The sequence below is a fragment of the Acanthochromis polyacanthus genome, chromosome 11 (genome assembly GCF_021347895.1).
Source record: "Acanthochromis polyacanthus isolate Apoly-LR-REF ecotype Palm Island chromosome 11, KAUST_Apoly_ChrSc, whole genome shotgun sequence".
Lineage (NCBI taxonomy): Eukaryota > Metazoa > Chordata > Actinopteri > Pomacentridae > Acanthochromis > Acanthochromis polyacanthus.
In genome coordinates this window covers 30,947,079-30,974,825 of record NC_067123.1, presented here as the reverse complement: position 1 = coordinate 30,974,825, position 27,747 = coordinate 30,947,079, and the positions used below count along the sequence as shown (strand labels likewise).

The window sequence follows — 27,747 nt, the reverse complement described above, 5'->3', positions numbered from 1 at the left end:
TTATAACACAAAGCACAACTGCCCTTTGCTGTAGGGTACACAATAAAAATGATTAGCACAGAGCAACAGGAATATGTGACATTGTAGCATAATGAACAAGTGATTACTATTGAATCTAATGGAGAACAGACTGTGAAAGAAGACAGCTAAGGTGAGTGTGTTCTTCAGCTCATGGACCTGGCAACTGATAAGCCACCCCTTAAAAAAAATCACGACAGCAGGTGCCAGAGCGCAGCATCCATGAGCACTAGGAATGGGACGTATGTGTCTGTTGAAGGACCTATGTGGATTATCTGGCCACAGAGATGAAGATAAGACAGCTGAAGGGGCTGTGATTGCCTGTGCATACTGATTGCACAGTGTGTGTGTGTGTGTGTGTGTGTGTGTGTGTGTGTGTGTGTGTGTGTGTGTGTGTGTGTGTGTGTGTGTGTGTGTGTGTGTGTTGTGTTAGAAACTGTAAGATGTTGGGCAAGCTTCAAAAGACTTATACACACATATTCATCTTAACCCTACTTTCTCATCCTGGCTCTATATAATCACCAGTAAGTCCTGTCAGGCTTAACCCTTTACAGTCACCCTCATCTAGAAAAGACTTTTGTGTCACTAGCTCTAATCACAAGCTACAGCTTTCCTCTTCTCCCCTTTCTTTTTCAATTTCCTTCTCATTTTTAAGCCTGATCATTGCAACCCTGTACTGCACCATGGACATAATTGCAGAACTGCTTCCCAATACAGTGTTACCCCAGCAGTAACATTTAAAATCACACCATCAGCATATGGAAAAAAGAGGAGGGGGTGAAGAGAGGGAATGAAGAGATGAACCAAAAGCGATGAGCACCTCATCCCTCCCTCATACCTCAGCCTCCTGTCAAAAAAATAATTGGATTGTTGCATCAATAGCACTGTTGCCTCACAGTTAGAAGAATCCCAGTTCGGGTCCCAGCCTGGGCCTGGGATCTTTCATGGAGTTCCCGGAGGAAAATTTCCTTGCTCAAGATAGTCTTTTCTTGAACTCTCAAGACAACAAGGAGATCTCAATTGAGATCTTTTTGAGATCACCTCAGTCTGATTTATTGCTCCTAAAACCCCCTTAGGAGCAAAATTGAGATAGTGTGAGACTGAGTTTTTGCGACTTGTAGGAGAAATGTAAGTCATAGATGAGATCTTATCATTGTATTTTTATGATCTCATTCATGTCTTGCTTATTGCTCCTAAAACGCCAGGAGGAGCACTAAGGAGTTTTAAGAGAGATCTCAATTGCCTTTCATCTTAAGATCATCTCAATCTGAATTATGGCTCCTAAAACCCCCTGAGGAGCAAAACTGAGATCATATGAGATCCCATCGTTATATCTTTACGATCTCATTCATGTCTTGCTTATTGCTCCTACAAAGCCAGGAGAAGCACTATGGAGTTGTAAGAGAGATCTCAATTGCCTTTCTTCTTAAGATCATTTGAATTTCAACTGTTGCTCCTAAACCCCCCTTAGGAGCAAAAATGAGATAATGTGAGACGGAGCTTTTGAGACCTCATCATCACATCTTTAGAAAAACTGAGATAATGTGATCATGACTTTGGGACAAAGGTAAAACAAAATTGAGATTAAAATGGAAGAAATAAGAACCAACTTAAAGCAAACTGTAGCCCCATTTATTTAATACAACACAATGAATAGTGAACTGTAATAATGATAGCAATCACAAAAGTCACAATTTTTGGAGGAAAAAAGCCACAAAAGTCACAATTTTTGGAGAAAAAAGTCACAATTTTTGAAAAGACAGTTATAAAAACAAGTTTCAACTTTGAAAAAAGGTACAAAATTTACAAGATTATTGAATTTACAACCCATTGAAAGTGCCCCTGCAACACACATTTGGGTCTTGACTTACCAGTTCAGAACCACTGGTTTAAAAACATGTCACACAATGGTAAAAAAAAAAAAAAAAAAAAAACTGGACTAGTAAACAAGGAGCATACTGGTGAACAAGGGGCAGTTGTAAACATTATGTCTGAGTAACCAGTCACTTTACTGGCCTCTGACAGCATTTATTTATGTGTGCCTTTTTAAGCTTGGCCTCTTCTACTGGATTCCAGTTCTCCATCGTCGTGCACCGCCTCATGAAGGCTGCAAACAAAACAAGGAAAGGAGCTTAAATTAATTTAGATTTTTTTCTAGCATATTCTGTCCATTTGGCTGTCTGTAAAATGACTGTACTATACACAAATGGTTCCATCTACGTGTATAAAGAAAGTGCCAAAGAAAACTCCCACTCCATATTCACTGTGATACAGGACTTTTCTGTTATACTCGTCAGAAGCATACTTAACTCATTTGCAAGGAGGGACATGCTATGATGCTGCTTTAAAGTCAAAATTCTGTAGGCAGTAATACAAATGGGATACCCTGGTATGGATACCCTGGATGTCCCTGGAATATGGATCACAGATAAAATAACTCCCTTTTTTTCCACCATGTGGAGCAGGGAAGCAGGGAACAAAATACTGGATATACATTTTTTGCTGACCAAAAAAAAAACAAACAACAAATACACACACATACTGTATATATAAAGAGTACACACACGCGCGCGCACACACACACACACACACACACACACACACACACACACACACACACACACACACACACACACACACACACACACACACACACACGTACGTTTGTTTTCTATACCGGTGGGGACTTACCATTGACTCCCATTCATATCTAACTCCTAATCCTTACCCTAACCCTAACCTTAACCATCACCAAATCAATGCCTAACCCTAAACAAACGTTTTTGCACTTTTACATTTTTTTATTAACAACAATATGGCCAAGAAAACGGTGTTGCCACCCGTGGGGACCTCATTTTAGGTCCCCACCGTAAGACAAGTCCCCACCTTTATAGCAAATAGTCAGGTCAAAGTCCCCACCGGTATAGCAGAAACAAGTACACACACACACACACACACACACCATCACGACTAAAACAGTCTTCAGCTGGCTGTAGTATTCAGTTGTTACCTGGCCATTGTTCCGCCTGATGCCAAATATTTTGAAGCCTCCATAAGGCACCTCCACAGGAGTGATGTTGTAGCTGATGAAACAAGTGCCAGCCTTGAAGTGTTCAACCACACGAGGGGCTCGTCTCATATCCATGGTGACAACACCTGCAGCCGGACCCAATGTGGTGATGTTGGCTCTCTGCAGCACCTCCTCCTGCAGCACAAAAGTAGTGTTAATCTTCAGTACTAATCTACAATGAAGCAAATAACACAAATAAATAAAAAGCATTAAATGAAAGGGTGTGTCCAAACTTGTATAAAATGGTCATTAAATGAGGTAGGCAATGCTGAAAGAGGAAGTTTGGACCCTAAAATGACTGAACTTGTAACTTGTTTTCCTTTGTCTTCATCTTTAGTATTTTTAAAAAATATACACAATATGCTAAATCAAATTTCAAGTGATGGAGCACAAACGATGAGTGCATTGGTTAAATGTATGTGATCTGTGAGTTTATTCTTTCTCTGTGCACTGGAGAAAAAAAAATCTCTAAATGTGTTGTTGAGGATTGAGAGTTTTGACGCTGATTTATAGCCTAAATGTCCACTGCAGGGCTCTGGTCAGAAAGCACGCGAGACATCAGTTGAGTTTAACTGTTTACTGTAGAACTATGTGACTGCAGTGATGTATTCTTGGTACAGAGCAGTTTCTGGAAATGTCAAACAGGAAATAAAGGACTGAATTAGCATTGTATACTACTGTGAATTAAATGGAGTGAATAAACACTTACAGTAAGTAGAAATTGCATTCATGTCAATACCAACCATCAAATATAAGCACTGCTTTAACCTGACATGACTTAGCATATACATGTGAACTGGAAACAATCTGAGGTTAACAGTCATACAAACCAACTCAGTTAGCTTAAATGATGCTAAATCGCGATCATGCTAACAAGTAAAATAGATTAGATTGATAGATTAGATAGATTAAACCTTTATTAATCCCACAGTACATTTTAAGGAGTGCAAATACACACCAAGAGCTTAACAACACTACCAGAAGATGTAAGTAACATGTACAGTGGTGGCTGGTGGTGAAATTTGTTGGGTGGGCTAACAAATGCATAATACTGATTAAATAGTTAACACAGCTGCAAAAGCAGCATCACCTATGATACACACAGTTACATCAATTACAGGTACTCTATACTTTTTTAGTGCTCTACATCAACTCTCTCTCTCTCTCTCTCTCACTCTCTCACACACACACATATACAGATTACAGATACACATGCCACATCGGTTGTCTCATCAGCTTGCACAGCCACAAATGCCATTTGCGATATTTCATCAGTCACTTTTTGTTCATAAACAGCTAACATACAGTCAAACAACTCGTTTTGGCTAGTCTTGGACGTGTACTTTGCATCTTGTGTGTTTGACAGGTGATCTGCTAACTGGCTGTCTAAAAAAGAAAACTGGTCAACCAGGTCCAGAAATACGCCGCGTTGGGTTGAAATGGGGGATTTGTCAGACCCCCGTAAAGCTAGCTTGTGTGCTCCACAAAATTTAATACAGTCCACAATCCTTTATAGTGAATGCCTATTTTTTTTCACCAGCTCGTTGTGCCTCTGTACAGCGATGCGGTGGCCCTCATCCAGCTGACAGGTGATGTTAGCTTTTCTTAACATGGACAGCTTGACGCTGTTTCCGATGTGACTTGTGCTGCATTCATGTTTTCTAATTTTGTCCGACAAATGTTTCAAATCCACGATTCCTTGTTGAGTCCATGCGGTATCTCCTCCAAAAAGTAACCATGGGAAACAGAAAAGTGAATTCTTAGCTACACTTGCCGTTAGCTAGTCCTTTCTGTCAAACCAAGAAACGCAGAACTTACGATTTTGTCATTTGTTCCTTTGAGTTATTTGAACATCGTTTGGCCAATGTGATCCCAGTCTCTTAACTTCCAGCTTTTCCTCAAAGACATTGAGGAAAATGTACAAGAAAGCAAATAATCCACCTCGTTCATGCTAACGCCCGCCATAGCTTAACTTTTTCTCCCTCCTTCCCAACTCTGGCACAAATAGCAGCACCGCTGCGTCAACTCGCTGCTATTGGTCAAAAGTCAGTGGCCTGTGTGCTGACTGAAGTTAGCCCAAATGATCAGTAAATCACGGGGGCGTGACGTGACACCTGTCAATCACTTACAAGAATGAAATGAATGAAACCGGATTGTATCTGCTGGAGCTGTAAAAAAATAAGCCCATTTAGAGATATTCTATGTTTTTCTTTTGAGTGATTGGTGCTGTTGCTACCTTTGGTTTCACCTAAACTTAAAACAATCTGTTGTAAGTTATTTTAAAAAATAATTTTCTCATCTTTTTTTGTTAGCTTGGGAGGGCTTAGCCTTGTTAGCCCTTTTATACCAGCCATCCCTGAACATTTACATATTCATTTCACATCACTATGAACGTTACTTACATCATCAGTGACACCACTGTAAGCATATCAACAATTGAACCTTGGAGAAGGAAGGAGCTACATAGATGTCGTTAAAGAATAAGAGCGCCCATTTCACAATCAAAGCATTAATACACAGTAGTCTAGAATTTGAAGAATTCTTAATGTGTGTATTAGAGAGACTGTTTTATGGGGTTTTTTTTGAGTTAAGGCAATAAACCAAAGCTTAACAGGAGCCAACATTATCCAAGTGTATTTGCTATGGAATTTGATCGGAACATGTATTTGGAAATGTTTGCACTTAATATTTACTTTTGACATTTATTCACTTTATATGCAATTCACCACTGTGCAGTCGACCAGTAAATGAGTGACAGCCTACCTGACCAATAGGAAACTATGCACCAATTATGGGCCTATCATGACCCAGCCTGCTCTCTGTGCCAGCTTCAAACTTGCTACTGCAGTTTTTTGCCCCAATGAGGATTTTATGTTCAATATCACTGCGTCATTTGCTATCTCTAGTGTCATTTTACTTCTGAAGGTACAGATCATGGGGAAGTGGTTGATAATCTAGGTATGCTGGGTGTTAATATTTTGTTAATTTAAAAAATGGAATTTAAAAGTGAATTATTTTCTGTCGCGTTTTCTTCTTAGTTGCAGGGTTCATTGTTATAATAAGTACAATACAGTAAAGTAAAATTTGATTTATGAGATTTTATGGAGCTTCTGATCCATGTTCTGGAGACTTAAATTAGATTTATTTAATATCATGTAGAGATCTCTCCTTTTGATCAGAATAATACACAGATGAGCTCTTTCTCCTGAGGTCACAATGAGAAAACTGAGATATATGTGAGAAGAATAATGAGATCTTGGGAGCCATAGCTGAGTTTTCTTTGAGCTATTTCTATGATCTCACGGTCTCACGTTCAAGAGGCTGAAATTAGACTTATTTGAGATCATATAGAGATCTCGTGTTTTGATCAGAGTGAGACATAGATGAGCCATTTTCTCCTGAGATCACTATGAGAAAACTGAGACAAATTTGAGAAGAATAATGAGATCTTGGGAGCCATAGCTGAGTTTTCTTTGAGCTATTTCTATGATTTCATGGTCTCGCCTTCAGGAGGCTGAAATTAGACTTATTTGAGATCATATCGAGATCTTGTGTTTTGATCAGAGTGAGACACAGATGAGCTATTTTCTCCTGAGATCACTATGAGAAAACTGAGACAAATTTTAGAAGCATAATGAGATCTTGGGAGCCATAGCTGAGTTTCCTTTGAGCTCTTTCTTTGATCTCATGGTCTCACCTTCAGGAGGCTGAAATTAGACTTATTTGAGATCATGTAGAGATCTTGTGTTTTGATCAGAGTGAGACATAGATGAGCCATTTTCTCCTGAGATCACTATGAGAAAACTGAGACAAATTTGAGAAGAATAATGAAATCTTGGGAGCCATAGCTGAGCTTTTTCTATGCTCTCACGGTCTCACGTTCAAGAGGCTAAAATTAGACTTATTTGAGATCATATAGAGATCTTGTGTTTTGATCCAACATGAGATTATATGTGACTGTTTCTCCCAAATCAAATTTGAGAAGCAGGAGAAAAAGCCTTTGGTCTCACCTTAGTATCAATAATATCTCATTTGTGTCTAGGAGAAATAAAAGAGACAACAACGAGATCTGTTCTTGGATTTTGCTTTCCTCTGGGTTTACATGTTCTCATTGTGCATGCATGGGTTTTCAACGAGTTCTGCGGATTCCTCCCACAGTCCAAAAACATGCTGCAGTTAATTGGTGATTCTAAATTGCCCGTAGGTGTGAATGTGAGTGTGATTGTTTGTCTGTATATGTAGCCTGACGACAGACTGGCGACCTGTCCAGGGTGTCTCCTGCCTTCGTCCGAGTCAGCTGAGATAGGCTCCAGGACCCCCCGCGACCCTAGTGAGGATAAAGCGGTGTATAGAGAATGGATGGATGGATGAAATTGTCTGTAGGTGTGAATGTGAGTTGGATTGTTTGTCTCTATATGTAGCCCTGTGATAGACTGGTGACCTGTCCAGGTTGTCCCCTGCCTTCTCCCTAAGTCAGCTGGAATGGATTCCAGCCCCCAATCCCACCCCCTCCCACCCCCAAGACCCTAATGATGATTAACGGGTGTATAGATAATGGATGGATGGATGTTGCACCAATGATCAGTTTGACATTCATAATATTTACTTAGTTTTTACCAGTCTTGTCTGTCTCTTTACCTGTGGATTTGCTATTGGAGGTGCACATCATACCCTGTTGCATACATGTTTCAGCGTCCCACCTGAATCAGTCCCAGCTGCCAGGCCTCACAACTTAGAAAGAGTAGAATCCCTTACTCCACTTATTAGCTAACATTTTGTCAACTATTAAAGAACATCCTGAGAAAGAGAAATGGTTTACAGGTTAGAGAAGTCTTTGGATGTCTTGTAGTCCCCACAGCAGTAGCACCTCTCAACTTTCACAGTCATAAATGATGCATGTTCTGAAGGGGTGTATTTCGACTAGGGCTGCAACTAACGATTATTTTAATAATCGATTAATCGGCCGATTATTTTTCGATTAATCGATAAATCGGATAAAAAAACATTTTTAATTTCCGCCTCTTTATTCAGAAATAGAAGATTTGGAATGACAGAACAAATAAGATCATTGTCTTGAAGCCTTCGTCTTCAACCATCAGAGGCCTCATGTCAGTGACGATCATGTTGAGGATGCTCTCAGTCAGACAGCTGCTTGCTGTGGTGGGCATGATGTATTTCTCATCATAAAGCCTATCAATGCAATTCATCCTGCCTCACTCCAACACAGACCAGTGTCTTCACTCAGATGTTGTCACAAAATAAAAACTTGAGGCTTAATCTTCAAATTAAGCGTAACTTGCACAAGTTACATTTATTTGTAATGCATATTCAAACCATGCTTTAGCTGATAAAAGTGAAATAAAACCTATCTCTGACAGTTGCACACGCCCCATCTCTGTCATTAATCAGTTAATAAGCAAACCCGAGCATCAGACAAGCTACCAGAGAGACTGATATTACGTTTACTCACTATAAAACGGAACAAATGTAGGATAATGCAGTGACTTAAGGTGCGTGTCCACTAAATGCGACACATCGCATGTGGCTGGTTGGTGCTTTTCCAGCTGCGATCCGGTGTGTTTACCTGCAGCTCATTTTTATAAAGTAGACTCGACTTCTACTGTCCTTAACCCTTTACGCTTCAGTGCGTAGTAGGTGTACCGCCGGCGGTACTATGTACTATACGCCGATGGAAAGCTTAGATTCTCATGAATCCGCCGGTATAAACCACTTTCAGATGTGATTACCACAGCGGGTGAGAAAAACACATTTGTCCGACAAAAGCAAATATTCATCCATCCGTTCTCTATACACGGCTTCAACGCACACAGCGCGACTCACATTTCCGGGTTCATTATTACACACAGAAAACAAGATTCCACAAAAAACGGCCATAATCCAACCTTTTACATCCAGACAACACAAGCCAGTAAACTATTTTGTCCAAAACATGTCCTGAAGTCGGTATAAAATCCACGAATTGGTCGTTTTCAAGGAAATGCACCTTGCGATGTGCGTCCAATATTCCCTGTATTTTTCGTCATTTTTTTTATTTAAAAATAGAATATTAGCGATTTTTTGTACTGAAAACGGCTGGAATTGACTGAAGCTTAAAGGGTTAAACATCTAAACTAGCTGTCGGTGAACTAAAACCAGGACAGGTTCAGCTGCTGCACAGATTATTTCTCGCCTCAAATGCTTTAGAAATACTTTTCCCTGAAGTGTTTTCGAAATAATAGAGAAAGTTTGCGGCCCAGCCGCTTTGTTTATCAGACTCATCTACCGGACTGTCAAGCTGAAAGCACGGTCACGTGACCACGTAGTGGCCCACTCGTGACCGTCCGGCGTCAGTACGATTTTCAGATGCGTGCATTCACATGTAGTGGACATGCAGCATGTCTTTGTTTTCTGAAGCGTGAAATGCTCCCATACTTTTGAGGACTTGGGCCAAACTGTTTTCTCCATGCTGGTCATGTTTCATTTGTTGAATTTACTTCCCTTTGAAAATACCTCCTCTGTTCTGCCTCCACCTCGCTCTGTTCAACTCACTCTGCAGTTGACGTAATGGCTCCGTGACCGCGACATGACGAGCATGAATTGCACGACACAACTAATCGATAATGCAATTCATTGCCAACGCTTTTAATAATCGATTTTTATCAATTTTATCGATTTGTTGTTGCAGCCCTAATTTCGACACGAAAGTTCACACCTCCCAACACTCAACACCTGGTAATCTTGGGACTAAGTAGTGTTACCACAGATCAGGGGTTCGCAAAGTGGGGGTCGCGACTCCCCCGGGGGGGTGCGAGATGCCGAGGAGGGGTCGCAAAATGATTTTCAAGTCTGGATGTAACCAGCATTGTTATCAGCACAGGAATAAGGCAGACCAATTACGTACGAGTTCAGACATCCCACGTGATGCTACTCAACCAATGAAGTCTGAGCATTGTAGCCGCTAAGCAAGCTCTGTTTTCGGAAAACTGTTGAGAGGCAAAAGGGACAGACAGGAGGACACCAAGACGAAAGTAACCCTGCACATGCATGTTTGGCTAAACATACAGCTGTGAGGCAGCTTTCTGAGCATAATAAAAACTAAGTATCGTTCCAGACTGACCAAAGAGCTCCAGATGTGTTTGAGAAGGACCCTGACATGGTTCAGACCATATTCAAAACACCATCAGGACGAGCTGCAGTTCAGTTCTCCCATTAAGCAGCAGGGATATAAGGGGAGTGATATAAAACAGGAAGAAATGTAAACGTGCGCCGTGGCAGTTATGTCTTTCAGCTTTTTGCCCTGCTCCCCCGATCGCTTTGCAAACACTCTCAGCAGACTTTCAGAGAGGAGGTCAAACTGTGACAGAAACCTTGACTGCAGAGGCATGGTTGTGATGCGCTTGAACTCTGCGTTTATCTGAAACGACATGAAATTATTTTTAAATGACAGCACAGCTCACAGATTTTGGAAGGCATTTCTAAAATCACACCCGCCCATCATATCATGACATGCTTTGTACATGGTTAGTCATCTGGGCTCTGCTATGCACATTTGGAAACACATCCTAATAAAGTCAAGCTTTACTTTTATACAAGGGTATCATTTTTTTAATTACCTCAGCCGCATCAAAAAGAGCAGGCCATCTCATTGCTGATCATGGGAGCATCAGATGACTTCTTGTCTTCTTAATGCAAATGTTTTGTCCATCTTAGCCCTAACTGTCTCTCTGTTGTTGCACTTTTTGACATCTGAAAGGAGTTCGACCCTCATCTTCTCAAGGGACCGTTCACTTTCTCCAAGTGGAAAAGAGGGGTAGTAATCCACCTCACCCCTTTTAGAGAGCAGGGGAGAGGGGAGGGAGGGGGAGAGGGGGTGGTGAACTTAACGGCACTCATGACATTAGCAGAGGCTGTTCGACGGCCACATCTTCCTAACACTGCGGTGCAGTTAACTCACTACATAACTAAACCGTCAGTCAGCAAATCAATTCAGACAGAAGACCAAAGAATGTTCGGAGCACCGCAGAGTTCAGTTTAATGTGACATTAACGGGTCCCGCTCAAGAAAAAACAATTCAAGTGACACACAGAGATAAAATAGCGCGAGCAAGTAACCTCTCGGCAATAAATGGTAATGTTACATGGTGACTCTCAAGATGTTCACCTACATTTGGCTGAGATTTCAACAATATTTAACCTGAAAATAAAGACTTACCAACCGAAATAGTGGCGCATCGTCCAACGTGCTGTTGGATTCAACTGAGATGGTTGCTCCTTCTACCAAAACTGCAAAGCGCGCAAAACAAAGTCGCGTGCGGTACCGCGATAATTAACATCGCTACATTATAGACTCACTCCAATGTGATCTGAACAAGTTCTTGTACTCTCTCTCCATATCAAGTACTTCCTACACTATGCAGTTACATTTAACTTTAGAACATGAGGTGATTGTGTTAAACACACGCAATATTCTTACATAAATCCAAGAGATTGCCTGTCTCCTTTTTTCAGTGCAGGAGGATCTACCAGAACATGTTATGAGGGGAATACACATTATCTCAGCTTCATTGTCTGCACCTGCCAGAAAATGTATCCCCCATCTATATTACTCAGGTGATGTCCTAACACCATTTGGTTTATTCTGCAGACATTTGTGATCTTGCTCAGCAAAACCTGTGAATTAGGACTAGTTTCATTAATCACAGCTAAAGTTATAGGGGGATACAAATTATTTCAGTCTCATTGTCTGTACCTGCCAGAAAATGTATCCCCCATCTATATTACTCAGGTGATGTCCTAACATCATGCGGTTTATTCTGCAGACATTTGTGATCATGCTCAGCAAAACCTGTGAATTAGGACTAGTTTCATTCATCACAGCTAAAGTTATAGGGGGATACAGATTATATCAGCTTCATTCACTGCACCTGCCAGAAAATGTATCCCCCATCTATATTACTCAGGTGATGTCCTAACATCACATGGTTTATTCTGCAGATATTTGTGATCATGCACAACCACACTTGTGTATTACAACTAGTTTCATTAATCACAGCTAAAGTTATAGGGGGATACAAATTATTTCAGGCTGATTGTCTGTGTCTGCCAGAAAATGTATCCCCCCTCTATATTACTCAGGTGATATACAAACATTTCACGCTGATTTTTTCTTATTGCAAAATTTGTTTTACAAAATGCTCGATTTATAAAACAATTTTTAGAAAGTAGGTCAATCAATCAATCAGGCCTCCGTTGGTCAGGGTCGACCATGGGTATAGCATCCTAGTTGAGTACTTGACTGGGCCCGCCTCTCTGTGTCAGATTGTGTCAGCTTCTCTTCTCCTTAAGGTCCAGGCAATTTCCGCCCGAAATTTCTACTGAGATTTACAGAAAGTAAATTGAATGCTGTTCTTGAACTGTTTGGAGTACATGCATGGTTGGGGTCTCATTTGAAAGCTGACAACCTGAATTTTCACCCAGTGCAGTCAGAATTACTCTAGGTGCTACTGGCACAGAGTATTTCATGTTGGCACACACTGAATTAGGATGAATTTTTTTCTCGCCTACATTTTTTCCCTAATAAAACACCTGAAAATCAGTGTGGCAGCACTGAAAGAGCTTGAAAACACAATATTGCAAAAGCCTGGGGTCTTACATAGTTCAGGTCAAAATTTCAGAGCAATACTACAAGAAATGAGTGTTTCACACATGTATTTGTACTGATATGCTCCGCCCCTGTCAATGTTGGATACAATCTTTATACACTGTGCACACTCTCTACAGAATGGTATAAATTCATTTTCACTTCATTTTCACATTATTTTCATTCCAAAAACTCATAAAGAACTCAAAAAATCACTTCAGATAGGCTTCAGTGTCGATCACACACACAGATTGAGAGGAATACAGAGAAACAGCAGGTGGAGCCCGGAGCTCACGAATGAAATATCATATAAAGCCGCTGGCAGAGGCGGGATTTATATTCAAGCCATTCAGCAAGCTCATTGGCTACCAGGCCTGTCAATCTAACGTTTCCTCCGGCGTGATTTGCTGAGAAACAAGTCAATCAAGTGATGTAATCGATATCTGTCAGACTCGGCCATGGTTGGCTATATCGCCGAAGTAGGCGGAAACGAGTCACCTGATTGGTTGAAGTTCGGTTTGAAGCGGTAGAGAAGCGTTCAGTATCCATTTTGAATCGCGAACAAAGGGAATACGACCGTGTATGATAAAGTTATAATAGAAAGATGCAGTGAATATGAAACGCACAGCGCCACCACGCGCCGCGTGCACGCGCACGGAGCCGATCGTTTTCTGGATTTTTTACTTATTTCGAGACATGTTTTGGCCAAAGTATTATACTGGATTGTTTCCTCTGGATGACTAAGCTTGGGTTCTGGCCGGTTTTTGTGGATTATCTTCTTTTATGACCAGAAACGAGCGTCCAAACTGCGTCGACAGGTGAGCTGTGCACGTTTACATGACTTGTTGTTTGTTGGATAAATGTGTTTATATTACCCGCTGTGGTAATCACATCTGAAAGTGGTTTATACCGGCGGATTCATGAGAATCTCAGCTTTCTATGTGTGTATAGTGTTTGTATAATCGTGTTTGCAGTGTCCTTCTATTTAAAAAAAAGCGTATACCGATAAAAAAACGGCCCGCCCGCGGGCCGGCGTACTTTAACGGGTTTGGTGCTTAGTCACGGCTCCTCTCCATTGTGACCGATCAGCTGCGAGATTTTCCCAGGTCTCTGTGTCAATACCCACAGCCTTCATGTCAATATCCATGCTTCACAACGTCATGGTATCGCAGCTGTGGGCATCCAGTGCGTCTACTTCCAGTGGCCAGCTCACCATACAGTAAGTCTTTGGGTATGCGGCCGTCTGGCATGCGGTGAACATGGCCGAGCCAGCGGAGTCTGCGTTGCCTGAGTAAGGTGAACATGCTAGGCAGACCCGCACGAGACAAGACATCTGTGTTTGGGACTTTGCCACGAAATTCCCAGGATGCGGCGGAGGCTTCTCATGTGGAAGGTGTTCAGGCGTTTTTCTTGTGTGGCGTATGTCGTCCATGTCTCGCTACCGTATAGCAGTGTGCTGATGACACAGGCATTGTACACTGCCATCTTGGTCTTCACTGTGAGCATGAGGTTGGACCACACACGTGTAGTGAGGCATGCAAGTGTGGTAGCCGCCTTTCCAATTCTCTTGTCAAGCTCCACGTCCAAGGATAGGTTGTCGGTGACAGTGGAACCTAGGTACGTGAAGTGATGGACCACATCAAGCTCATAGTCATTGATGGTAATGGTTGGTGGTGTTTCTGTTCCTTGTCCCAGGACGTTAGTCTTTTTCAGGCTGATGGTAAGCCCAAAGTCTTTACAGGCCTGGGAGAAATGGTCCATCAGTGACTGAAGTTCTTGCTGAGTGTGGGATCCTACTGCTGCATCATCAGCGAAGAGCATGTCTCTTATCAGGACTTCACGCACTTTGGTCTTGGCTCGGAGGCGAGCAAGATTGAAAAGCCTGCTATCTGATCTTGTATGCAGGTAAATCCCTTCTTTTGATGTGCCAAATGCATGTTTTAGAAGCAAGGCAAAGAAGATTCCAAAAAGGGTTGGGGCAAGTACACAGCCCAGTTTGACGCCGCTGCTGATGTTGAATGGCTCAGAGGTGCTGCCGTTGAACTGCACAGTCCCCTGCATGTTGTTGTGGAAGGACTCAATCAGGCTGTGTAGTTTAGGAGGGCAGCCAATTTTTGATAGGATTCTGAAGAGACCCTCTCTGCTGACGAGATCGAACGCCTTAGTCAGATCGATGAAGGCAATGTAAAGGGGCATCTGCTGCTCTCTGCACTTCTCCTGAAGCTGGCGGAGGGAGAAGACCATGTCTATTGATCTTTCAGCTCGAAAGCCGCTCTGCGACTCTGGATAGACACGCTCAGCTAATTTCTGTAGTTAGACCAGAATGACCCGAGCAAAGACTTTGCCCACAGTGCTGAGTAAGGAGATGCCCCTGTAGTTGTTGCAGTCACTGCGTTCTCCTTTGTTTTTGCAGAGGGTGACGATCTTAGCATCCCTCATGTCTTGTGGTACGGCCCCTTCTTTCCAGCACTCACAGAGGACTTCATGTAGAGGCTGTAATAGTGTAGTCTTGCAGTGTTTGATCAGGTCAGGGGGATCCCGTCACTGCCTGGAGCTTTCCTTGAGGCCAAGCTGTTGATAGCCTTGCTGAGTTCGTCAATAGTGGGTTCGTTGTCAAGCTCTCCCATAACAGGTAGGCATTGTATGGCGTGAAGGGCTGAAGTTGTTACTACATTCTTTCAGGAATAGAGTTCAGAGTAGTGTTCCACCCATCTCTCCATCTGTTGGCTCTTGTCTGTGATGACTTCCCCTGTGGTGGATTTCATGGGAGCTGTCTTGTTCTGAGTTGGGCCCATTGCTGTTTTGATGCCTTCATACATCCCTCTTATGTTCCCAGTAATTGCTGCGGTCTGGATGGTTTCACTGAGCTCTGCCCAGTATTCGTTGGCACAGCGTCTTGCAGTGTGTTTGACTTTGTTCCTTGCAGCTCGAAGAATCTGTAGATTTTTCTCGCTGGGTGACTGCTTGTATTCTGTTAGAGCGGCACGCTTTGGTTCTATGATGGGGGTCATCTCAGTGGATTTGGCCTTAAACCAGTCGTGCGATTTCGAGGTGGTTTTTTCCAAAGGTGGCCAAGGCAGTGCGGTGCATGGTTTCCCGCAAGGTGGTCCACTTCCCAGTAGCGGAGTCCCCTGGCTGTGAGGTTTCCAGTTCATTCTCAAACCTCTCAGCAAATTGCTCTACGAGGTCAGGCTGGCTCATCTTGCTGACATCAATGCGAGGGTTCCCTTGCTTCTTGCTGTGGTGGAACCTTTTTGGATGGAGCCTGACCTTGCAACACACCAGGGAGTGGTCTGTGTCACAGTCTGCGCTATGGTAAGAGCGTGCGTTCTTGATAGCGGTTCGTCTGACCAGGATAAGATCCAGCTGATGCCAGTGCTTTGAGCGCGGGTGTCTCCAGGAGACCTTGTGCTGGGGTTTGGTTTGAAGAAGGAGTTGGCTATGCAGAAGTTGTGATAAGTGCATAGCTCAAGCAGTCTCTGGCCGTTGTCGTTCATCTTGCCAATGCCAAACTTTCCAAGGCAAGAAGGCCACGATCCTTGATCAGCTCCTACTCTGGCGTGGAAGTCACTCAGAAGTATGAGTTGTTCCTTGTTTGGGATGTTGCTGATCGTGGCTGCGAGTTGATCATAAAACTTGTCTTTAATGTCAGGTGTAGCGGAGAGTGTTGGAGCATACACGCTGACGAGAGTGACAGGGCCTGCCGTGGTGTTCAAGCGTAGAGTGAGGAGTTGTTCTGAGCCATTGTTGCCTGGCTCTACCATATTCAGCAGGCTATTCCTCACTGCAAAGCCCACTCCATGCTGGTGTGGTTCGTTGGAGCTCTTCCCCTGCCAGAAGAAGGTGTAGTCTTTCTCCTTCAGGGTTCCAGAGTTGTGGTGTAATCGGATGTTAGCCTGGGCAGTGTTTTATGGAGAACAGGCTGTTGCCCATCATGTCCCCCCTCTCCACGTCACTGATGGGGCCAAAGGAACAACAGGGTCATTACAGTTTGGGACCAGTGCCGTTGCAGGAGCTGCCAGAACAAGTTGAATACAACTTCGAGCTGCCTTAGGGACTCTGAGGTTTCCTCGAGGTTTACTCCTGAAGCCTTTTCCATGAGTAGATATAGCCACAAGGCAGCGGAGGTTTGGGATAAGGGTTTTCCTTCCCCTAGGTAGACTGCGTTCCCAGGCTGACAAGCTCCATCTGCCCTTGGTGCCACCACTAGATAGAACCCTGTGCTGTAACCCTAGCAGGGGTGGCTGCGGAGCTGCGAACACTTGCTAAAGGTGTCACCCCAGACTCTGGTGGGCGGGGTCATCCATGTCCCCATGGTAGGCTGAAGTCCAACCTGTCCTAACCCAGTGCCCGAAAGTAGGTATTGTTACATAAAAAATGCATCTTGCAAAAATAGGTTTAATACTTAAATGCTATACAGTTATAACAACAATGCCTCTTAAAAGTACTAAACTTACCAATAACTTATATAAATAACAATACAGTCATTTACCATTTGTTTTTAGGAAAAAAGTACATACAGCTGAAGATAAATAACAAAAATCACAAAGAGAACTAACATATTGGTCCAACTATTTAACAATTACAACTCCAGACACTATACGTCCAGCTCAGGACTTTAACAAGCAATACAAACAAAGTCCTCTTCTGCTGGTGGGCCTTGAACACACATTCGGTGGAACCACCGCAAACAAACATCCCACTGTATCGGAAAGACATAGAATCCAGGTTTTAAAAAATGTCTTTCAAGAAGCTGTACATTGTTATCTTTTTTTTGTCTGCATTTATTCTCATTGTTTAACTCCACAGACTTTATGAGAATAATGCATATTTTAGTCTTGCAGCCAAATATTTTATTGTTTAGTGCATGCGTGTGACCATCACCAGCCCTCCCTGAAAGCTAAGCTGACACTCTTTATTACAATTCCCTGTTAAGAGCCAGGGAGGGCAGTGCTACACCTCAGTGGTGACGTGCAGGGAAACAAAGGGTGGACAGGACGAGACAGGACGGACAGGGACTAGCAAGCGGTGCTATTACATCTGAAGAATAAGAGGTGCTGTGTTATTCCCGACTATTAATTACCCATCAATAAGACAAACAAACAAACACACAAAAAAAACAGAAAAACCAAACAAACAAAAAAGATGAATGAATAAATAACCAAACGGTACTGAACACCATAGTTGTGGGTGTCGTGTCAGTATAGAGTGGAATAGGCCAGAAGAAGATACTAGAGAAAAGGAGAGTGGGTTTAGTGTGAGTTTAGAGTCTGGAGAGAGTCTCAGTACATTCTGGCGGGTCCCATCACTGCTCACCAGTGGAACTCGACAGGAGCTGGTGGGACCTGAACAAACATGCACATGCAAGTGTGAAGGACCCCGAAGCCCAGAACAGCTATCAAGGCAAGGCAGGGCCAGGCTGACAGGGTGCACTCCCCCCCAGGCCGCAGGAGCCACGGGGCAGCACCCCCAGAGAGCAACTGGGGCCACCGTGTACCACACGGACACCGAAGACAAGAGGGAGCAGCTACCGACACCCCTAGCACGCCAGAACCATCCCAGTCATCCCAGGGCAGGAGGACCCACCCACTACCCATGCCCCAACCCCGCCCGCCCCAGCCCCCACCAGGACCCCGCACATTGTTATCAATGTACAGGTGTACATCATTGGTCTTACATTCAATATCATAAAGATGAGACTTCTGTCGAAGTAACAGTTTTCCCCTCTTTGTGAACTTTGGAGGATACTCATTTTTAACTTTATATTCGACAATCGCTAACTTGTTTTTGAACAAAATCAAGGCTGCTGATACCGTGACGCCGACACTCAACCTGTTCCAAAATGCTGAAGTCTGACCTTTGTCTCCTTCTTTGTTTTTCTCTTCTTTTTTTTTTTTTTGCGACGGCTGACCTTGTGTAATTTGCATAATTTATTGAAGGAATCACGTGCTTACGTGTACCTGTGTGTTCACCTGTGCATTAGCCTATCGGGGGGAGGGGGGGGGGGGGGTACATTTTCTGGCAGACACAGACAATCAGCCTGAAATAATTTGTATCCCCCTATAACTTTAGCTGTTATTAATGAAACTAGTTGTAATTCACAAATGTGGTTGTGCATGATGAGAAATGTCTGCAGAATGCACCACATGATGTTAGGACATCACCTGAGTAATATAGATGGGGGATACATTTTCTGGCAGGTGCAGACAATGAGGCTGAAATAATTTGTATCTCCCTATAACTTTAGCTGTGATTAATGGAACTAGTCCTAATTCACAGGTTTTGCTGAGCATGATCACAAATGTCTGCAGAATAAACCACATGATGTTAGGACATCACCTGAGTAATATACTGTAGATAGGGGATACATTTTCTGGCAGGTGCAGACAATGAGACTGAAATAATTTGTATCCCCCTATAACTTTAGCTGTGATTAATGAAACTAGTCCTAATTCACAGGTTTTGCTGAGCAAGATCACAAATGTCTGCAGAATAAACCAAATGGTGTTAGGACAATGAGACTGAAATAATGTGTATTTCCCTCATAACATGTTCTGGTAGATCCTCCTGTATCGTCATTTGTCTGTGTTGAGAATTTCTGAATAAATGTTATGAAGTTCTGATGATGAACAGAGAGGGAATTTAACAAAAACAAAATAAAACAAAACAAAAATGCCAATATCTGAAGATAAGATACCCTGGTGGAATTGAGTCTGGCAGTGTGATAAAATGCTCACAGTGGTGTTGATTTTACTGTATCAGAAGTTGGACAGATTGCTCTAAAGATTGAATTACAGCACATTTTAATCTAGTTCCCACCCAGAGGGCATTGAGCCTACGTTTAGTTAGCAGGGTGATCGAGTAGCAACATCACACTTTATTACAAAAAGGAGAAGAAAAAGACATTGTTAGGCAACGTGATGAATACTATTAACTGAGCAACACGCCATGTATAGCAAAAGCATTTATTCAGACAGAAATGTCACATGCTACATTACCAAACATGTTTGACACTCAAAGCATGATCGTAACAATCCACGTTTTGTTTTATTAACCCCTTAACCCTTTAAGCTTCAGTCAATTCCAGCCGTTTTCAGTACAAAAAATCGCTAATATTCTATTTTTAAATAAAAAAAATTACGAAAAATACAGGGAATATTGGACGGGCATCGCGAGGTGCATTTCCTTGAAAATGACCGATTCGGGGATTTTATCCCGACTTCAGGACATGTTTTGGAAGTATGCTTCGCAGTTAGATGAATCCTTGGATGTGTCAAACTCTGCCAATCTGCTTGTTTTCGTCAGATACAGTTTTGATGGAAAACTTAAAGGGGAACTTCGTTTTTTTTCAACCTGGGGTCTGTTTTCATTTGTCATTTCATACATGTGAGTGATGGAGAAATGAATTTTCGACATAGCTCCAGTATTTAGCCAGGCAAGCAGCTTAGCAGCTCAGCTAGCAGCTCAGCTAGCGAAAAGTATGGGGCAACTTGCGCCCCCGTGTCAAAGTCCGCCCTAACGTGCTTTTTTTCCCCATACTGACCGGCTCGGATAGTCTCAATGAGTGTCCCACAACATACTAGAGATGAGAAGTGAACGAAAACCTCCACATTACCTGGCGATCGCTCTTTGTTGTGGTCACCCCCTTTTTAATTTAATGGTCTAATTCAATAGAGGTCCATCAAATTGTTGCCAATAGTCTCACAATTAGTGAAATGAAGATCACCTGAGTGGTGTGGGTGTGTTTCAAGTGACTGAGTTGTCAAACACCTGTGTCTGAAGGGTCCAGAGAGTGGTTGATCAGTATTCCTGGCTACCATTACACCATGAAGACAGAAGAACACTCAGGGAAAGGGTTATTGAGAAGTACAATTTAGGGGATGGTTACAAAAAAATTTCCAAGGCACTGAACATCCCCCGGAGTTCAGTGAAATCAATTATCAAGAAATGGAAGGAATATGACACTTGTGTGAATCTGCCTAGATCAGGCCACCCTCGTAAACTGAGTAACCATGCAAGTAGGAGACTAGTGAGAGAAGCCACCAAGACCCCTACAACTACTCTGAAGGAGTTACAAGCTTCAGCTGCTGAGATGGGAGAGACTGTGCATGTAGTAACTGCTGCCCGGGTTCTTCACCGGTCAAAGCTTTATGGGAGAGTGGCAATTAGAAAGCCACTGTTGAAGAAAAGTCATATTAGATCTCGACTAGAGTTTGCCAAAAAGCACGTGGAAGACTCCATGGTCAAGTGGAAGAAGATTCTTTGGTCTGATGAGACCAAAATTGAGCTTTTTGGCCATCAGACAAGACATCATGTTTGGCGGAAACCAAACACTGCACATCACCAAAAACACACCATCTCCTCTGTGAAGCATGGTGGTGGCAGCATCATGCTGTGGGGATGTTTCTCAGCTACTGGACCTGGAAGGCTTGTAAAGATAGAGGGCAGAATGAATGCTGCAAAATACACTGAAATCCTGGGGGACAATCTTTTTCAGTCTGCAAGAGAACTACGTCTTGGGAGAAGATTTATTTTCCAGCAAGACAATGATCCAAAACATACTGCAAAAGCTACACAGGAATGCTTAAAAAAGAACCAGGTAAATGTTCTGGAGTGGCCGAGTCAAATCCCAGACCTCAATCCTATAGAGAATTTGTGGCTGGACTTGAAAAGGGCTGTTCATATCTGATACCCGCGCAACCTGACAGAGCTTGAGCAGTTTTGCAAAGAAGAATGGAGCAAAATTGCAGTGGGCAGATGTGCAAGACTGATTGAGACCTATCCACACAGACTCACTGCTGTGATTGCAGCCAAAGGTGCATCTACTAAATACTGACTTGAAGGGGGTGAATAATTATGCAAACAATTATTTGCATTTATATAACTGTCTTTCATTAACATTACTTTATAGAAATCTGTTTTCACTTTGACATTAAAGAGTTTTTTCCAATATTTTTTTTTTGTTAAAGCTAAATTTTATTGACCATGATTGATTTATGAAAGCAATAAAAGAGTAAAACATCAAAGGGGGTGAATACTTATGATAGGCACTGTATTCCTCCCACATGACAGTGTGTATGTTCTAATCAGCATTTATGTATTTTATTTCATTTATTATTTCATTCATTGTTGAAAAATAAAACAAGCAGCCAAAACATAGCAACAGAAGAAAATAGTACAGATAAGATTAAACAAAACCCCTAGAGTCTTATAAAAGTGACCTCACCTCAGTATGCACGATAGGCAAATGCAAAATCCTGAATCCACGCAAATAAGCTAACATCTGCAGTGCTTTTTTTCATGTCAGAGGACATCTTTGAGTGATCAGATGTACTTATTTTTGTTTTTGTTCGCACATTTTATAAAATGCCTCCTGTCTCCTTGCCTGCTTTGGATTCAGCAGCACTCTGCACTCCATCCTGCATTAGGCATTGCTTTGTCTTTGATTTCCTTCTACCCAAATGCTCTCAGCTAACCAAATGTTTGTACAGCCCACAACTGGTCTATTTTAACTCTCACTCTCTCTCTCTTTTCCTCTCTTTCTTTCTCTCCCATCCCTCTCCATCTCTTCTCTTTTGTCCTTACAACTGATTATTAATAGCTGCTTTTCAGATAAATGTCCTGCGAATATGTGTCACTCCTCCTCCCAGCAAAATGAACGCTGATTTACGTGTTCAAATTACGAAGATGAAAGAAGAGAGGGTGTGAGATGAGAGTAATCGAGTGGAATCAATGGAACATTGAGCAGATGGAGGCAGCAGAAGGAATAAATAGAGAGCTGGAAGGTCTTCTAAGAATGTGTGAGGTTGTGTTGTATTACTGCTCAAGTTTGTTTGGCTAAGACAAAACCAGCTATTTGTTTATATGAGCCCTAAACAGAAAAATTGTCTTAGTATTGCTTTTTGCGGTTTGCCCCACTTACTTTACTATGCCCATATAAGGATCTTTGCGCTTACTTAAAGGTGTGACGTTGTAATTGTCCCAATCATCCAATCTCCATACCTTAGTCTGTGGATGGTGGCAACAAGCTTCTATAAGGTAACCCAAGATAAGCTACCGCTGAAGCTTATTTCGACTCTGTAATCGCAGTCACTCCATCGAGCTCACACACACTTGTATGGTTGGTTCAGCTGATGAATGGCTGGTTCAGCTGTTCATTCCACCAAAGATAACAGTTAAAGTTATGAAGTCTGGCCTTGCCCAGCAGATGGGTAAGGCCACTGACCCTAAATTAACAGTCACCTTCACCTCACTTTAATTTCTTGTCATCTTTCAGTGCTCTCCACCTTAGAAAGCTGATGTATATGCCAGTTTTTTCTCACAGGTTGTCAGATTTTTTTTTTTTGTAGATTTGGTCCTTAAGTTGAATTTTATGAATAGGAATTTTTAATTGTATGTATTGTGTAGCAGTTGCGTACTCTCTTTCTTGGGTTGTGTGAAGAATCAAGCTCCGAGCATTCACTCTTTGGCACCAAATCCGCAGTTTTTTTGCAGAGAAATACCGTCTAGACACTATTAATATGGTAAATGACTATTCTAGCTGGAAGCGGCTGATTTTTTAATGGAATATCTACATAGGGGTACAGAGGCCTATTTCCAGCAACCATCACTCCTGTGTTTTATGGTACATTGTTTTAGCTAATGATGTTGAAAGGCTAGTTGATGATTAGAAAACCCCTGTGTAATTATGCTAGCACATGGATAAAGGTATGAATTTTCAAGGAAACCATGAAATTGTCTGGGTGACCCCAAACTTTATTGTATATTTGTACAATGCCAGCAAAATGTTTGGGAGAATAACAACTGAGCAAGTAGCAGCATAACCAAATTTTAATGGTCGTCAACAAGGTGTTTATTTTGAAAATGTGGTAATAATATAGAGCGTTGGTTTCATTTCGAATTATTGTATCTAATATCTGCTAACATCACCAAGTGCTGGATACAAATGTTGATCGATAGCTGTGAAAATGTGTTCAGACACACAAACTGACTTCAGAAAGTACAGATTTACAGTTGATAAGAATATTCCTCCAAGCTGAAATGTCCCATACAAATGAAACACACCCTAATCTCCTTGGGTTGTGCCTAGATAGTAAACAAGTGGTTTATGTACATTACATAGCAATTCATTTTGCTTTTGGCTAACCTGTAGCATCCACAAATCAATAAATGTTGTCGAGCAAAGTGTCTCATGGGCAAACTAAGTAAAACAGCATGGACAACTGTGCTTCTATTATTCTTTTTCTGTGCTTAAAAGCACAGCTTCCACAATGTTTTATTTCTATGGTACTATTATCAGCTTCTATAGTATCAGGAAAAAAGCTTTCACAGGTGGCATATGATATACGTTTCTAGATAGAAAATTCGCCACCTGCTGCCACAGTGTTCTCTAGATTCACTAGTAAACATAATTACTTTCTAGAAATAACATCAGTATTGGTCACACTGAAATGCTTGTGCGTTTGTGTGTGGGGTACAGGACTGTATGTGTCAGGCTTCATAAAATGGAATTATCCTCAGCTGTAGTCATGTTCCTTCCCCCCTACTTCACTCTATCACATCCATGCACTGATTGAAAGGCACATAGATCAGCTCTAAAGTGCGATCAGTCTCAAGCGACTTAGATATAATTATATGTGTGTGCACACCAGCATATGTTTCCCAAGCAAGTGAAAACAAAAGCCAGATCACTGTTTAGACAGTCTGTCATTCAGCCAGATCAGCATTTCTCCAGACCAAGGGTTGACTTCATTCACCATGACTTTTAACCTCAGCAGATGATGGCGAGTTAGATGAGACCAACAGCTTACAATAGGTCACTGCCTACTCAGGCACATGAACACAAAGATAAAAGTGTAATACCATTCAACTATGAGTTCACACAATGAACCCATTAAGACCACAATTTTCTCTTTCACATTGAGAAAGATCATGGTCGGGAAACTGAGACCTGATGATTGATGATGATTGGTCTTTATATCTTATGTTTAACAACAAATAAGAACTAGACTGTATACACTACTGTTCAAGTCCATGAAAACTCACACCTTTATCCATGCGCTAGGATAATCACACAAGGGTTTTCTAATTATCAATTAGCCTTTCAGCACCATTAGCTAACACAATGTACCATTAGAACACAGGAATGATGGTTGCTGGAAATGGGCCTCTGTACCCTATTTATTCCATTAAAAATCAGCTGTTTCCAGCTAGAATAGTCATTTACCACATTAGCAATGTCTAGAATGTATTTCTAATTCTTTTAATGTTATCTTTACTGAAAAAAATGCTTTTCTTTCAGCAATAAAGGACATTTCTCAGTGACCCCAAACCTTTGAACTGTAATGAACACGTATATATATCTTTCTGTATTTATTTTGTTTTTTAAATTATTTTCCCTACTTGCAAAAGATTTGCCTTGGGTTCTACCAGCATGTGGCAGTCAGCTTCTGAGCTGTATTAGCAGCCACCCCACCACCCCTGTTGCTCCCATCATATGAAACCCTCAAAATAACCCTTTTTTGTAGGAGTTGGGGAGTACTAACATGGCACGGCAAAGACAAGGTCCTGTCCTTCTTCAAAGACTTCACAGTCACATCCAAGCAACTGAGAAGAATCTCACAATTAGTATGCATTGTTTCTGATTGACCATAAACGAAGCTGTTCCATCTGTATCTGGGCATTTTTGTTTATTCAATAAGAGATTGCCCCTGCATCTTCAGTATATATTTATCATCAAGATGTTTCATCGTGGACAAAATAATCCATGAATTTAATGCTTGTCTTACTATTATTTTCATGACCGCCTTGTTGTCTCATAAGAGCTGAATAATTAAGAGTAATTAATAATGTATCACTTACTGTAGTAGAGGATATTTTTCTCAACTTTTTGCAGCCAGAATATTTTCAGAAAAATCTCATTGATTGCCAAGTTGGAAAATATAATTCTTTGCAGACCTTAAACAAAATGGGGTATTTGGGATACTTTTAGAAGCTTCTTTACTGTATTATCTTAATTGCTTGTGATTAAACCTGAATCTAACAAAAACAGATATTCCTCCCACTGTGCCAAGAGCTTAGAATATGATGGATAAATGCACATCACAAAACAAGAGCAATCCGAGATTTCTGACCTCCGCCAAGGGAAGATCCTTATCCAGATCAACACAAAATTTGAATGGAGTCTTCCCTGGGCCAAGATCCACCTCTGGTGAAAATTTCATGAAGATCCAACAAGTAGTTTCCGAGAAATCCTGTCCACAGACACGCACACAGACAGACAAATAAACGGACCCGATCGCATGACCTCCTTGGCGGAGGTAATGATTATGTAACAATATAGAAGCTGCCAATGTATCATTTTAATGGATAGAATGTAAACATAATTTTCACATGCACAGGGTCAGAATTCCTACTGGACAGCATTCATTATGTGACAGGAGCCAATATTAAGTAAACAGCAGAGTAAATTTCCTACATGTTGCTGTTTTTAAAATAAATTCAAGGTGAGATCTGACAGTAATGTTAACATTTACAACATTTAATTCAGCATATTTGTTAATGATAATATTTAGTCACTCATTTCATTTGTTAATTATGATTTATATAGACTGAGCCCTAAATATATTATTAAGCAGTTTTACCAACCATTACAATCTCCTGTAGCAAAAATTGTTTCAGAAATTGTCTTGCACAGAAGCTCCAAAATAATAATATGTAGCAGAAATGTTGGAGAGTTTAGCCTCATACGGTTGCACCGAACAATATGGATAAAAGTGTAGGATACAACACACCTAATGGTAAAAACTACACTTTATAATTGAAATTGCACTCCTTAATTTAGGAGCACCATTCTCAGCTTGCCTGAGAAAATCATCCATTTAGACTAAGTTTCAAAGAGACTTTGATGAAAAAGAAATTGATCAGTCTCATTATGAAAATCGTGAACTCTAATTTCATTGACCTCCAGTTCCCAAAACAAAGAAATACATGGTAGAATGATAATTATATTCAAATATTTATGAACTAATACTATGAAAAAACAATAAACAACAATGAAATGACAAGAAATAAATGAATACATGCAGATAAAGTAATGAACTGTGATAGCCACTGGAAACAGTTGTTAGAAAGGTGATGATTTTAGAATTGCTTTGTTATTGGACAACCAATTGTAATTTCTAAATTCACCATTGGACATGAAGTAATATGTAATCATCTGCATTTTTTGTTGTGTTCATTGTATTCTTCAGGCAATATTCTTCAAGTGGTACCAGGCATTAAAATGTACGAGAAATTGAAGAAACCAAAGGTGGTCTAATAATTTTTTCCATGACTGTAGATATGCAATTACCTGCCATAATGTCTTAATGTACCATAAGCTAACATTGACACTAAACCGCCTTTACAAAAATACCTTTTGTGTGGTTTGTGTACTTAAAATACATGTAACTTCTCCATTATATAATTTTGCTTTGCATTGACACATGATGTGAGGGGCCGAGCACATCAGTACCCAAACCTTAGGTGATGAGCTCCACATGTATCAACATCTTTTGTTTGCTTGTGTCAGTGTACAAAGCACATTTGTATGTGTGCTAGTGTGGACATGTCTATGGCAGTCAATCCTCCCACAGTGCTGTTATAAAATGGCTAAACTGTCCTCTGATAACGAAGTATGTGGAGTGTTTTTGTTTGGTGTTTCTATCAGAGAGAAGAGTGTGGCGTGGGCAACAGTTAGCAGGACTAACTGTTTCCCTTTGCTCTTTTAGCTCTGACCAGATGATGTTAGAGTAAAAGTACTGATCAGACCTTCACAATCAACTCTAAGCTTTTAGAGTTAGATGGTACTTTTTGCAAAAGCACACACATGGCGGAAGATAAATTTTGACTGTTGCAGGAGAAGGCAGTTGCAACAAGAAAATAGTTTCTGATTTGAGCAAACGTGATGCCTGTGAAGTCTGCGAGGCCACTGTTGGTCAAAAAATTTGAATATTTGTTTGCTATGGACCTCTCCATTC

At 41.4% G+C, this 27,747-nt stretch overlaps 1 protein-coding gene and 1 long non-coding RNA gene across 2 annotated transcripts in view; one reads left to right on the top strand and one right to left on the bottom strand.

The window, feature by feature from the left end:
* itfg1 (integrin alpha FG-GAP repeat containing 1) overlaps window positions 1-27,747 on the top strand; it is a 352,137-nt gene that overhangs the window by 147,826 nt on the left and 176,564 nt on the right. The gene's annotated exons all lie outside the window — the stretch shown is intronic.
* Window positions 1,640-3,881, bottom strand: LOC127536171 (uncharacterized). Its single transcript, XR_007945161.1, has 2 exons — window positions 3,029-3,881; window positions 1,640-2,125 (listed from the first exon to the last, which is right to left on the bottom strand). It is a non-coding gene; the product is annotated as an uncharacterized LOC127536171 (long non-coding RNA).